This window comes from Dipodomys spectabilis, unplaced genomic scaffold (assembly GCF_019054845.1).
Source record: "Dipodomys spectabilis isolate Male_0828 unplaced genomic scaffold, ASM1905484v1 ptg000069l, whole genome shotgun sequence".
Classification (NCBI taxonomy): domain Eukaryota; kingdom Metazoa; phylum Chordata; class Mammalia; order Rodentia; family Heteromyidae; genus Dipodomys; species Dipodomys spectabilis.
Genome location: NW_024870746.1, coordinates 10,859,035 through 10,874,839, shown reverse-complemented (window position 1 = coordinate 10,874,839; position 15,805 = coordinate 10,859,035).

Genomic DNA, 15,805 nt, shown 5'->3' with positions numbered 1-15,805 from the left:
ACGGCCCTTGTAGCACTCCTCATAATATAGTCAAGAGGAGGAATCAGTGCAAGTGTTCAGCAGTGGATGAACCTGGAAGACATTATGGTAAATGAAATAGGCCAGGCACAGAAAGACAGACACTTCATGATGTCACTTATATTTGTAATCAAATCAAGTTGGTTTTTTAGAGCATAGAATGGTGGTTTCAGGGATTAGTTATCTGGGGGCTGCAGAGATGTTGGTCAAGGGATACCAAATTTCATTTAGATAGGAGCAATAAGTTCACGAGATCTATTGCACAACATTGTTATTACAGTTAAAAAGAAAAGTGCTGTATTCTGAAAACTGCTGAGAGTAGATTCTAATTGCTCTTAACCACAAAAGTACTAATTCACTCAATCGGTCTGTTCCATTTCCAAAATTCATGCTGTACACTATATACGTGTACAATTTTTGTCAATTAAGAATGAAATAGCCAGTTACTGGTGGCTCGTGCTTGTAATCCTAACTACTCAAGAAGCTGAGGTCTAAGAATCCAGGTTCAAAAGCCAGCCCAGGCAGAAAAGCCCATAGAACTCTTACCCCTAATTAACCAGCATAAAAAGGCCAAAAAGTAGAGGTGCTGTTGAAATAGTAGTAGTCTTGAGCAAAAAAGCCAAATAAGAGTATGAGACCCTGAGTTCAAGATCCAAGCAAGCCTGGTACACGCACGCGCACACACACATGCACACACATACAAATAAAAGAAAAAACTGAAGAACTAGAATTGATTTATGCATATATCTAGAGAGCGTCACTTTTACTCTGTAAATTATTAGTCTGAACCTTGATTCTCTTTTGCAGCTGTGCTTTGTTTTGTAGCCTCTGGACTTTCTGTTTCCTTCTAATTAAAAATATAAATGCACATAAAGTTTTTCTGCCAGCTAAACCACTTGCCTGCCAAAATTTTTGATCCTGTCTGAATCTCTTTATCTTAGAATTTTTCTCTCAGCCAAGGCGTCCATAGCTTTGTAGGTGTGCTTTAGGGACTACCACTGTTCATGACAGTTAAAATTTATTTAGTAGCTAAATTAAATCATTCAGTCACGGCAAGTGTGGTATTGGGAAAAGAAATTGGGCTCTTATTCTGACTTAGACACTAATTCACTGCATGTTTTCAAATAAGACATTTATACTCTGTGAATATATTTCTCATCTACAAAACAAGAGGATTAAGTTGATCTAGACAATACCTAAGGTTCTTTCTACCATTAAAATTTCATAATCTAGCCAGGTACTGGTGTCTCACCCTTGTAATCCTAGCTACTCGGAGACTTAGATCTGAGGATCATTGTTTGAAGAGAGCCTGAGCAGGCAAGTCTATGATACGCCTATCTCCTGTTAGCCACCAAAAAGCCAAAAGTGGAGCTATGGCTCAAGTGGTAGAGTGCTAACTTTAGGTACAGAAGCTCTGAGACAGCACCCAAGACCCTGTGTTCAGTCCTAGGATCAGTAACACACACATACACACAAAATTCATAACCTGTGATCTCATGTACATCAATGAAGATGCTATGCCTTGATTGACTTGCCTTGCCAAGTCACCAAACTCTGAGAGGTACACTGATTGTGACAGAAAGCTTCTGACATGGTTCCCATAATCCACCTTCTGGTGTCTATGCCTTCCCATAGTCCTTTTCTTCTCAGTGTGGGCTGGACTTATCACCTTGTTTCTAGCTGACAGAATACAGCAAAGGTAATAAGGTGTTTCTGAAGATTAGGTGCAATTCTAGAGTGTTAACTGATGCTAATCCTATAATAATCACATGGAATTAGAGCAGAGTCTACATATTTAAGGGCACAGACTCCAACAAGTCTGACTGTACTTCAAAAGTCAGCCCAAGTGGGAGTCTCCAAGCCATTAGCAATTCTGAGTAATTGTCTACAAGTTTGGGGAGTTTTTACTGTCTCCTTAAATTTAATTACTCACTAGAAAGATCACAGAACTCAGAAAAATATTACTATAATTTTATTGTGAAGGCTATAAATCGGTACCAGTCAAATGAAGACATACAAGTGCAAAGATGGAAAGGACACTACGTGCAGAGTTTCCATAGTCTCTCACAGTTGAATCAAGACATATCTTGTTGATATATCAGTGTGTCCATCAACCAGGAAGTATACCCAAAATTCAGTGTCCTCCTATTTTATTTGCATTTCATTGTATAGACATGACTGACTGAATCACTGAGCATGTGATGTAACTGAATTCAATTTTCAGCTTTATCTACTCCCTGAAGATCAAGTTGAAAGTTCTAACACTTTTCTTGCATAGATGGTCTTTCTAGCATAGCAACCCCCATCCTAAAACTACAGAGACCCCATATTGAGTCACCTTGTTAGGTAACTTAGGTGCAGTTGAAGGGCTCACTCTTATAATTCAGGAAATGCCTCGAATTTGGAGGCTATCTCTCAGGAGATACAAGAAAAGACCAGATGAATTATTTATAACACACAAGTGACTCAGGATTATGACTTGTCTAACAAATAGGATGCCCCTTTTACTTGCTCTGATGAACAAACAGCAAGATACTGAAGGAAGCTTCCATTAACATCACTAGAGAGATTAAAACACATCAACAGCATGTGAGTAAGTTAAAGCAGATGGGTTCTTAGGTGAGCCTTTAGATGAGACCTTTGATTCTTGCAGATGACATACCTAAGTCCTCTCCAAGTTCCTGACTGAATAACAATATAATAATACCTATATGCTGTTCTAATCTGTTACATATGAAAGTGATTTGTTAAATAGTAATATATGTAACTAATACATGTTGTGACCAAAATCCAGTGACATCTTAAACACACAGGACTAGAACTTAACAAATATAGTAGTAGATTTCTGTTATAACAGAAAACTATCAAGAATATGAGCCTCTTGTTGGAAAATCTTGGCCATAATCCTAATAGCTAACAATGTTTGTTCATCTTAACTATATGCCAAGAGTGGTTCTAAATCCCTGACATGTATTATTTCACTTAAATTTTTGTAATTTTTAAAAAGTTATTTATTTCATTAGTTATCTATAGTGCTAGTTCTGGACCTTGAACTCAGGGCCTTATACTTGTTCTAACTTGGCTCTTTCTCTTAAAGCTGATGCTCTATCACTTGAGCCACACTTCCATTTCTGGCTTTTTAGTGTTTAATTGGAGATAAGAATCTCATGGCCTTTTTTTTTGTCTGGGCTGGCTTCAAACTAGGATCCTCAGATCTTAGTGTCCTGAGTAGCTAATATTACAAACCTGAGCCACCAGCTCTGGGGAAGAGAATGATTCTTTATTGTTCCTGTGCAGATAAGAAAACTGGTACACAACCTTACTTTATACTAAACAAGAAACAAGATTTGAATTCCCAGTGGCTAGAGTTTAGAATGAATGTGTTAAAATATTAGACTGCAATGTCTCCAATAAATACACATTACAAATAGGTTAACTGCCTTATTAGTTCTACAGATTAATGGTTCAAATATTCCTATCCAAACAAGTTTTTCACCATCAAGTTTTTAATTTCTATACTTACATGTATTGTTTGCAAAGAAGGTATAACGTGTTAAAAATTATTCTATAATAACCCATAACCAGGGCTGGGATGTAGCTCAGTGGCACAGTGCTTGCCTAGCAAGTGTAACATCCTGGGTTTGATCCCAAGTACATAAAAGAGAAGACAAAAAAAATTCAGTTAAAAGAAATAAATCACCTATAACCAAAATAAAAGCAAGTGAGTAAGTGAAAACCACACCAAGAGAACACAAAGACATTAAAAAGCTAGAAAAGGTTATACATCAGTCATAAAAGCCACAAATCCCACATTTTTAATATATATATTTTTATTGTAAAGATACTGTACAGAAGGGTTACAGTCACATGAATAAGGTAATGAGTCCATTTCCTATTGAGCATTGTTACCCCTGCTTTGTTTTGCCCCTACCATCCTTTTCCTCCCCACCTCCCCAAAATCCAACATTTTAAATGTTAAAAATTCCCAGACAAATTCAAAGTACATATGATCAGTATTGCATGGCCCACAGTACTCTCAAAAGATTAAAGCCATTATTTTCACAGGAAAAGAATAATTATCATGGTTTGAAAACAGAAAAGAAAGTCCTGTTGACTCTAACAAAGGAAATACTGTGCAATATAGTAACCAGTCACTACAAAAACATCTACAGAAGGTGGAAACAATGCCATCCCGCTTCCTGCAGGTGGCTGGACACAGGCACCGCTTTTAGGATGACCAGAGAAACTGGAGGAAATGCCTAGACGTCCCTCATCTTCCTTTTCTTTCTTAATATTAAGAAAAACAACAACAAACAAACATCCTCCTGCTTTTGATACCTGTTCTTTGGTAGTTTGGGTGTATGTGCAAAGGCTGTGAAGTTTGTAGCTGGAAGAGAAGGCTAAATACAAAGTCATTATTGTAATATGGGTCTTAAAAGGAGGAAGACAAGAGGGAAGAAAAAATTCCCTAAATAAATAAAATGGCTTTCTTCCCCTCAAATAGAAGGAGGGAAGGGGGAAAGGGCAAAGGAGGAGGAGGAGGAGAAGATAGAAGCATTCTGCTATCCAGTCAAAATTTAAACATTTCTGTTGACACACTAGATTCCTACACTTACATCTGTTCTTTTTGCTATTTCTTTGTGATTTTTAAAATCTTTGCTCTGAAATGTAAACTCCTATACTAACCTCAATAGCCCTGCTGAGGAATGTCCTACCCCACACAACTATTTGAAGTTTGGTGAGCCTATTTGAATGTTCATCCTTTCCTGGATCCCTATAACCTTATAAAAGAAGCCATTATATGATTGTGGAAGAACTATTAAAAATAATATCAAGAAGCCAAGAGATAGAAAACAAAGACATGAGTAATTACTTTGAGCTACGATGATTAAATTGTTTGGTATCCATAAAATATCAAACACATAGAGTGGAACACAATGAGCCAAAACACTGCTCAATTTCTTCCCAGATGGTTAGCCCTCTTATCTGCCATGATTTTTAGAATAGACAAGTGATTCTTAAGAGTAAGGACTCCCCTCCCCCTCCCCAAGTAAGGGAGATAGGTAACTGTCAGAACAGAACCTGAAATTCCTATCATTCTCCAAAGAAGGTCAAGGCATAACAGTTTAAAACCATGAGCTCCACCAAGGAAAAGGGGAGGAGGAGGAGTTGGAGGTCAGCCTTGGCCACATAGCAATTTCAAGGTGAGCTTGTACTACATATCAAGACTCTATCTCAAACAACAAGAAATATAAATGTAGCTTAGTGATAGAATGCTTGCCTAGCACACTCAAAGCCCTGAGTTAGAATCCCAGCACTGAGGGGAAAAAAGTGAAAAACATTGTACCAGACAATGGACCATGTCTAATTCTTGTTTATGTCTCCTGTGTTTATGATTCTATTTGTACAAAAAAGTTCTAAGACAAACAAAGCTAATTTATGTAATGGAAAGAATATTTGGTTGATTGAGACAAGGGAGTGGAGATGGAGAACAACTTTCCACAAGGGAACTTTTGGACTGGTGGAAATGCTCTTCATCTTGATTGTGGGACTCTTGTCAAGCTATACAATTAAAATGGGTGTATTTCATTACATGTGAATTATACCACTCTGATTCCTCTTCTTTATCTAATTTTCTGTGGATTTGTTTTCATCTGTTTGAAGGATATCCAGTATCTGATGTCTTCTTACTACCTTTTCCTCTCTTACACTGGTTCAAGCCTCCTTCTCTATCAACTCTTGGCTGATATGAGAACTTTCTCACTGGCCTCCCTTCCTCCATTTGCTGCTAGCTCCTCTGCTGCTGTTCTTCTCACTATAGCCAGAATAAAATTCTTAACAGTTTGATTTCCCCAAGTGTTTCGATGGCCTACAAGGATGCACAACTAATCTATCTCCTACCTTATCACCACATACACATGCATACATTTGCATTTCTTACAATTACCTCCCTCACTCAGTAAGGTCCACAAATACTCTCATCCACGCTGGTTTCTTTTTTGGTTGTTTGTTTTCTCTTTGAGACCCAGTCTTGTTTCATAGCCTAGGCTGTCCTAGAATTTACAATCCTCCTGCCTTGATCTCCTGAGTCCTGCTGGGATTACAGGTGTGTGTCACCATGCCTAGATACTTCCATTACATTTTACAGAAGCACCAATCCTATTTCTGCCTCAGGACTTGTACTTTTATTTCGCCTTCAATAGTATTGACATTCCCACAGATAGCCTAGCACCTCATCAGAAAGGCTGTCACTGACTACCCAATAGAAATTGCTTTTTTAAAATCATTTCATTGCCTGCCCCTGCTTTATTTCTCTTTATAGTGCTTCTCATCCTCTTAAATATTATATTTAGTTTTACATTTCCCCCAGCTAGAATGTATTTTGTTCACCAAGGTATGCTAAGAGCCTATAAGAAGGCTTGGCTCATTAAAGATGATCAATGTATTAATAAATCCTATTTCCAGATGTGAGTTACTCTTACAATTGACATGGCAAAAACACAACAATTGATTTCTTTTTTTTTTTTTTGTCGGCCATGGGGCTTGAACTCTGGGCCTAGGCGCTGTCCCTCAGCTCTTCAGCTCAAGGCGAGCACTCTACCACTTGAGCTACAGCGTCACTTCTGGTTTTCTGGTGGTTTATTGGAGATAGGAGTCTCACGGTCTCTCCTGCCCGGGCTGGCTTTGAACCACGATCCTCAGATCTCAGCCTCCTGAGTAGCTAGGATTACAGGCGTGAGCCACCAGCGCCCGGCAACAATTGATTTCTTATACTCTGCTGAAACCTGTCTCTCCTTTAGTCAGTATTTCCCATTAATTGGCTCATCTTTTATCTTATTGCTTACAAATCTAGGCATCAGTCATCTTTGATTCCTTTTTTTTTACCTTATCTACCTCATTCAATCCATCAGCAATCCTCTGTCTCTTTCCAAAATATATCCATAATATGTTTCTTTACATCTTCACTGTCATCAATTCAGTCCAACTCAACATTATCTCTGCCCTAGATTATTAAAATAGCCATTGACCAGTCCACCCATCTCATTTAATATTTTCCAATTTAATATCCACAGAAAAACTGACTTTTTTTTTTCAAATCAAGACCTTTTATTTCTTGCTTTAAAAAACTACAATTACTTTCTGGAGTCCTTAGAATAAAATATAATCTTCTTGTGACCTAGTAGATCCTATATGATTAACTCTTGCCTATTATGCTACTTTTCACTATTATCCAGCTTTCTTTGAGAAGCACCAAGTTCATTCTGCTCCAATGGCTTTGCATTTGCAGTTCCCTCTGCCTAGGATTCTCTTGCTTGGGACCCATGATGATTAATCTTATGTGTCTGTTTGACACATATGTGTCTTTGGAACACTTACAATGACCTAAAAGCCCATGGTTCCCACTTCTGTTCTACTGCCTGTGCTCTCTGGCCTGCGCCTACAAACTCATGGGAAGTATTCTGAGATCAATTGGCAGAGAAAGGTAAGATTCAGGCCTGTTTATAAATTGTAAATTGTTCTGCATAAGTAAGTATATGAAGCATTGTAGTCTCTTTCTGTGATGTCCCTAAAATACAGTAAGATCTCACTCCATAGACAGAACTTCTAAGTGAATACACGACAGCTTCCTTGGCTAGACATACAATTCTATACTGATTGTTTATGACTTATGGTTTGGCTGAATGATGAGGAACTTGGCATCAATTGGAAAACTGATGACAAGGAAATCTGGGAAAGAAGTATATTGATAGATTTTCTTAAAGAAGAAAATGGAAATACAGATTCCATGGTCTCCCTCATTTGCAATCATTAGTATACGTCTAGGATAATCTTATCAGATGAGCAGAACAGCTCAAGAGCTATGTACATATGACCATATAAGATGATGCTAAGTGGAATGAACCCCAAGTTGGACAGGAGGTTTTACTTTGTTGTTGTTTTTAATATATTATGTGATTTTTTTGTTTCTTTTGTATGTTCTTCTTCTTTTTTTTTTTTTTTTGGGGGGTCCGGTCGTGGGGCCTGAACTCTGGGCCTGGGTGCTGTCCCTCAGCTCTTCAGCTCAAGGCTAGCGCTCTACCACTTGAGCCACAGCGCCACTTCCGGCTTTTTTCTTTTTGCTTATGTGGTGCTGAGGAATCGAACCCAGGGCGTCAGGCATGCAAGGCAAGCGCTCTACCACTGAGCCACCTTCCCAGCCCTGTATGTTCTTCTTCTTATGGTATATCCCTGTTGTAACTGTATTTGATTTTGGTACCTTGCATCTTGTATATACGTTTATCTAATTTGGAGAGGGGAAGGGGAATAACAAAATGCTGAAACAAGACAATGACCCATTGCAACAATGATACTCACAAGACACTATGTTGGAAATGAACTTTACAACTTTGGGGAGGAGGAGGAGGAAGGGAAGGGATAGTAGAAGAAAAACAAAGGTGGGGGTAACAATGCTGAACAAGAAATGTACTCATTACCTTACACATGTAACTGTAACGCCTCTGTACAGCATCTTTACAAGAAAATGTTTTTAAAAAGGAAGAAGAAGATGGATGTAATTAATACACACTAAAAGAAATGGCAAAAAGTATGCCAGGAAAGTGGGGCAGACTGCATTGGAGGGGGAGCTACTACTGAGGGAAAGACTAATGGGAGGGGTGCAAGAAAAGAAATAAATATGGCTGATGTCATTTGCATGTATGAAAACAGAATGCTGAAATCGGTTGAAATTGTTTTGGGAAAGGGAAAGTGGGATAAAGTAATGAGAGGATGTGATTGATGTATGCATGTGATAAATGTCATAGTGGAACTCCACTTGTATAATTAGCATATGCTAATAAAAAAGAGGAAAAAAAAGTGAAGATAATTGCATCCCATGTGAATGCTCACCAAAAGTTAACCTCAACAGAAGAAGATTTCCTTTTTTTCTTTTCTTTTCATTTTGCTATCAAGTCTCAAACTTGGTATCTGACACTTTTGCTCATGGGCTGGTGCTCTACTAGCTGAGCTATGCCTCCAACCCTTGGAATATTTTTAATAATCAAATTGATAGGTTGAACCATTCTATGGCTACCTGTCTTTCTTCAGTCACCTCTTTCATTGCCTGGTGATTTATGAACAAAATGGTAGTAGGAGGTTATACATGGTTCATGCAACATGGGCTTCCATTCACTATGGCTCTTCTGGCTGTAGCCACTGCTGAGTGCTTACTATTTGTCAGCAGTAAAGACCTGCCCCAAGTCCTTGGCATGGCATTGTTCTCTGAGATAATTAGCCAATCTGTGGCAAGTTAGTTATATTGGGTCACTTTCATCATGGAAGGGGCAGTGTTTTGTTCCTACTGGAAGAGACACTAATTATCAATATGAATTTGCCTTTCCTTCATGCAATGATTCCTGCTAAAATTACTATCTATGGACTTAGAGGATAGCTTATCCATTGTCATGACATTCCACACAGCCTTCTTCTGATAAAGGAACTCACTACATAGCAAAGGAAGTGTGACATGTTTCCCCCATCCTGAAGCTGGTAATTTTCTTTTATCTTTTTTTTGTCTGTCGGTCATGGGGCTTGATCTGTGGGCTTGGGTGCTGTCCCTGCACTCTTCAGCTCAAGGCAAGCGCTCTATCGCATGAGCCACAGAGCCACTTCTGGTTTTCTATTGGTTTATTGGAGATAAGAGTCTTATGGACTTTCCTGCCTGGGCTGGCTTTGAACCATGATCCTCAGATCTCAACCTTCTGAGTAGCTAGGATTACAGGTATGAGCCACCAATGCCCAGCACTGAAGCTGGTAATTTGATGAGAGTAAAATGGCCTACTGAAGATTCTTTTTTGTTGTTTTTGGTTGTGGGGCTTGAACTCTGTGCGTAGGTGCTGTCTGTCCCTCAGCTCTTCAGCTCAAGGCTAGTGCTCTTCCACTTGTGCTATAGTGCCACTTCTGGTTTTCTGAGTGGTTTATTGGAGATAAGAGTCTCGCAGACTTTTATGCCCAGGCTGGCTTTTAACCGCAATTCTCAGATCTCAGCCTCCTGAGTAGCTTGGATTATAGCAGGCATGAGCCACCGGTGCCCAGCTCCTTCTGAAGATTCTGTTACAGCAACAATTAGTGACAATATCTTGCAGATATGGAGCCAGATTCTTTAGAAAATTGTGCATGCTCTTAATCAACATCCAATATACAGTGCTGTTTTTCCTGTAGCCCAGATACATGAGTTCAGGAATCAATGGTCAGAAATGACAGTGGTGTCACTCACTTTTACCCAGATTATTTCTTAGTAAGACCACTTTTCTAGCAAATTCCTCCTCCTTCCTGTGCTCATGACGTTCTGCTCTGCTGGCCTAGAAGTCTTAGTTCCAAAGGGAAGAGTTCTTCCAGCAGGAAACATAACTTCCATAGGACTGGAGTTACTACATCCTTCTGATCACATTGGATAACTCAGACTTCTAAATTAATGGGAAAAGAAAGGAGTTAGTGTGCTAGAGAGGTGACCTATCCTAACCATCAAAGAGAAATATTGAACTACAGTACTACTTCATAATGGAGGCAGGAAGAGAACATATGAAATATAAGAGATTTCCTAGAGCATCTTTTAGTATTACCACAGTAAGGGCAATGAAAACCTATAGTAACACAACCTACTGATGACTAGTCTGTCAGGTAAGGAACTCTGACCAGTTGAGGTGCTTCATCAAGGCAAAGGATATGCAGACAGGGTCATGGGAAAGGACAGATATAAATTTCAGCCACAGTTATAAGATCAGTTGCAGAAAAGGGGACTGAAATGATCACAAGTATTTTCTCTTTATTATTAATATATCATGTGTATACTAAAGAAATGTTTATTTTCCCTCTACTTCTCATCATAGGATTTTTTAATTTTAGTAGTTAAATGTTGTTAATTTTATAGTATATAAAATATGACATATCAAGGAGAATAGCAAACATCACTCAAGAATTTTACCTCATTTTCTGAGAATTTGTTGGCTTTTTATTTTTAATTAATTATTATTATTATTATTTTTTTTTTGCCAGCCCTGGGGCTTGACTCAGAGCCTAAGCATTGTCCCTGAGCTTCATTTGCTCAAGACTAGTGTCCTACCACTTGAGCCACAGAGCACTCTATTACTAAGCCATGTTCCCAGCCTGGTTGTTGCCTTTTTATCTGTATGCAGGATAGTTATATCACATTAGAAGCGATTGTATAGTTCCTATGTTTCCTTGAACAGTAAATTTAAGGAGATGCCTACAGGTAGCCAGGTGTAGCCTTGTTAATTTTAGACTTGTTACAGTTAGGTCTGGGAAGGTGCTCAGTGGTAGAGCTCTTGCCTTGCGTGTATGAGGCTCTGGGTTCGATTTCTCAGCACCACATAAGCAGAAAAAGCCTGAAGTGGCACTGTGGCTCAAGTGGTAGAGTGCTAGCCTTGAGCTGAAGAGCTGAGGGACAGTGCCCAGGTCCAGAGTTCAGGCCCCACGACTGAAAAAAAAAAAACTTGTTACAGTTATATAAGTCAAAGAAAGTACATACATCATAATAATATTTTTGTTTTGTTTTTGTTTTTTGGTCGGTCATGGGCCTTGTCCTGGGCTCTGTCCCTCAGCTCTTTGAGCTCAAAGCTAGTGCCCTACCACTTGAGCCACAGAGCCACTTCTGGTTTCTGATGGTTTATTGGAGATAAGAGTCTCATGGTCTTTCCTTCCCCGGGCTGGCTTTGAACTGCAATTCTCAGATCTCAGCCTCCTGAGTAGCTAGGATTACAGGCGTGAGCCACTGGGCGCCAGGCTATATAATATTTTTTAATGTAGAACCAAGTACTTCAAGAAGTAACTTGAGGGCTGGGAAAGTGGCTCAACAGTAGAGTGCTTGCCTAGCATGCATGAGTTTGATGGGTTTGATTCTTCAGCACCACATAAGCAGAAAAAGCTGGAAGTAGTGCTGTGACTCAAGTGGTAGAGCTCTAGCCTTGAGCTGAAGAGCTGAGGGACAGTGCCCAGGCCCAGAGTTCAGGCCCCACGAGCAACAACAACAACAAAAAAAAGTAATTTGAAGTTAAAAGCCATATGCACCAACTATGTATTACATCATCTATAAAATAAACAAAAAATTAAAAATAGGCAAAGTGTTTAACACTTGGTAAATGGATAGGTAAATTCTAGATATTAAAATTAGCAACTACTATGGTCTGAATTTTTGTGTCTTCCTAAAGTACATATGCTGAAACCTAATCACCAATTTGACAGTATTAGAAGAGGTGATTAGCTTTCTGAGGATAGTGCCCTCATGCATAGAATTGTTAGCAAAGGGGCCTAAGGAAGCTTATTTTCTCTTTCACCAGATAAGGACACTTTGGGAAGGTGTTATCAGTGAAATAGAACAAATCTTCACCAGACACTAAGTCTGCAAGTGCCTTAATCTTAGACTTCCCAGCCTCTAGAACAGTGAGAAATAAAATTTTGTTTTTTGTAAACTACCCAGTTTATGAAGGTTTTTTTTTCCAGCTTATGTTATTTTTGCTTTAGCAACCTGAATGGACCAAGTTACCAACCTTATATTACATCAAAGGAAAAATATGTATCTAATGTGTTATACAAAAAAAAGAATAAAATCTCCAAGGATCTCAATTTGTTTATATTTATAAATATATTAAATTCTAGTATAGAATAAATTACAGAGAATCTGCTGTGTTCAAACGGTAGAAATATTGTTCAGTTACATTTAAAAGTTTTTTTTTAATGTTGATCTGATAAATTTCTATAAGGAAAGAAAATATTTGTGCTGGTCCTTGGCCCTGAACTCAGGACCTGAAAGCTGTCCCTGAGCTTTTTTTGCTCAAGGCTAGTATTCTACCACTTGAGCCACAGCTCTACTTTAGCTCTTGGTGGTTAATTAAGTAAGAGTCTCATGGACTTTCCTGTGTGGGCTGGCTTTGAACTGTGATCCTCAGATCTTAGCCTCTAGAGTAGTTAGGATTAGTCATGAGGCACCAACACCCAGCTTATATAAGAAAATTTTATACCATGCAAAATAATGTATACTCTCAGGTCTTGACATCATTATTTACCAATATATAGCTAAAGGAATAGTTTTCCAAACTTGCTGGGCCCTAAGAACTTAAGAGTTTTCCTGGACTCAGTCCAGCCAGATCCACTAAACCTAAATCTTCAGAAGAGGTATCAAGGAATTTTTATTTTTAAATAAGCACTCATGTTTTAGCAACCACTAATTTAGGATACTGAATGACGTCATGAGGACCCGAAAGAGTCAATATAACCTTCAGTCCACAAATTGATTTGCTACCCTTAAGTATATGTTTCCCATTCCTCTTTATTCCCTCTTATTAAAAAACCACAACCTAGCTCTTCCAGGCGCTCACAAGGTACCAATGTTCTCAAATAATGCATGGTATCAGAAAAAAAAAATTACAGCCAGACGTGGATTACTCCATGAATTATAAGTAAAAAGTAGACCAAGATACTATTTATGCCATCTGGAGGCAGAAAGAAGAAATCTAATTTTTTCCTTAAATAGCATTAAAGTGATGCTTTTCATAAGAGTGCTCATACAAATGTCTGCATGCATAGAGAGTGAAGATTCACTTTTAAAAGGATATTCTATGGGTTTCCTATGGGAGAGTTCCCATTATATATTTAGAATATGATTCCATTGATAGAAATTCGATTTCTATTTGACCTATCAAAAAGTATCTAACTTTAATGAAACAAGCTAGAAAATGAATACAATTTCAATTACATTGGAGTCAGTTCTTTGAAGTGATAGCCAATTCCTAAAGTAGAAAAGTGGAATTATTAGCTATTAGGAGATAAAATGATCACACTATAAGTACACCAACATCTCAGAAAGAGTTATACATAGAGCATATGTTGAGTGCTAAATAACTTTTGTTTTGGCTTGGGTTTGGTTTGAATGTGTCTACAATACAAGATATTAGAACCTTTAAAAGTGGAGTCTCATAGAAAGTGATTATTAGGTTACTGGAGAGATTGTTATTAAAAAAGCAAGACTGGCTAGGTGCTGATGGCTCACACCCATAATCCTAAACTACTTGAAAGGCTGAGAATAGGAAGATCTCAGTTCAAAGCCTGAGAAACAAAGTAAGTGAGACCCCTTTTTAGCCTATAGCTGGGCATTATGGCATGCGCCTAGCCTCACAAGCTACTGAGAGGCTGAAACTGATAAGCATTGTGGTACCAAGCAAACCTGTGACTTAAAGCCAAACAGATTCCATCTCCACATGGAACCTGGACCTGTGGTGTGACCCTGTAATCCCAGTGTTACAGGAAGCCTATACTAGACAGTGCCTCAGATATAGGCCTAGGTGGGAAGTAAGCCCTGGTTCTAAAAGTAAGCAGTGAAAATCCCTCAAAGCTCAGAATTCAAACATCAGTACTATTGAAAAATAAGAAAGACAAGAAGAAGCAAGACCGACACCCTCCCTCCCTCTTCTCTCACTCCCTGTATCCCTCTCTCCTTTTCCCCCCTCCACACATACACACATCCCTTTTTATTTTTGGACTTACAAGGATATACCCTAGCTGAACTGGAATCTGAGATTCTCCTTCCTGAGCCTTCTGTGTGCTCTTTTAATTTGGCCTAATTCCTTAGTCTTTGTCTTTCATGCCATTAATAACTTGGAAGGACATGGGCTACTGATTTAAATATGAGCCTTAAAGCAAATTATACATCTTCATGTATGAAAACATTATGCTGAAGACTCATGATCTCCATCACTTGTGAGACTCATTTTTGATGGTGGTTCTGGGGTTTCAACTCAAGGCATTAAACTTGCTAGGCAGCTATATTCCCAGTCCCTGTTTTGCTTTTAGTAGTTTGTTTGTTTTTTCCAGAAAGGATCTCCTGTTTTTCCTCCAGGTTGACCTAGGCCATCCATGATCCTCCTACCTACATCTCCCAACAGCTGGGATTACAGCCATTGGCCACCACATGTGGCTCATGATGTTGGTCTTGATCACTTGATTATAATGGTCCACCATATTTCTTCATTATAAACTTGTTTTGTCTTTGTAATTAATATATAACATATGGAACTTAGTTGAAGACTCTAAATATGCTTCCCATCATATTTTAGATGCTTGTTTTAGCATCTTTTGACAATTCTTATTTACATCAATACTAAAATTTATTTTTATTTAGTGCTTTATTATAAGATGTACACCCATCATGACTATCAAACCCTATTTTTCATCATTCCCAACGCAACCATTGCACCTATTAACCATCACTTCCCTTTCACACTCTCCCCAGCGTTGGCAACCACATATATATATGTATTTTAGTTTCCTAATTCTTTTTTTTTTTATTGTGAAAATACTGTAGAGGGGTTACAATTCCATGGGCAAGATTTTTTTTTTTAACTGTATCTTTTTGTCTTTTATTTTTGGTACTGGGGATCGAACCCAGGACGTTGCACTTGCTAGGCAAGTGCTTTGCCACTGAGCTACATCCCAGCCCAATGAGTACATTTCTTATCAAGCATTGTAGCCTCCTCCTTTGTTTCCCCTTCCCATCCTTTCCCATCCTCCCCCCAACCCCCTACCTATATATTTCTTGTCGCAATAGATTTGTCTAAATCATGTTTCGTATAAATGAAATTAGACCAAAAAATGGCATTTTGTGCATGACTTTTTTCACTTCCTGTTTCTAAATGTTCATCTACGTAGTACTTTTGACATTTATTCCTTTTTGTTTGCCTAAATCAATTATGACCATAGAAAACGAATAGTGAGATTCTAACTGCAATGTTCCATTTAT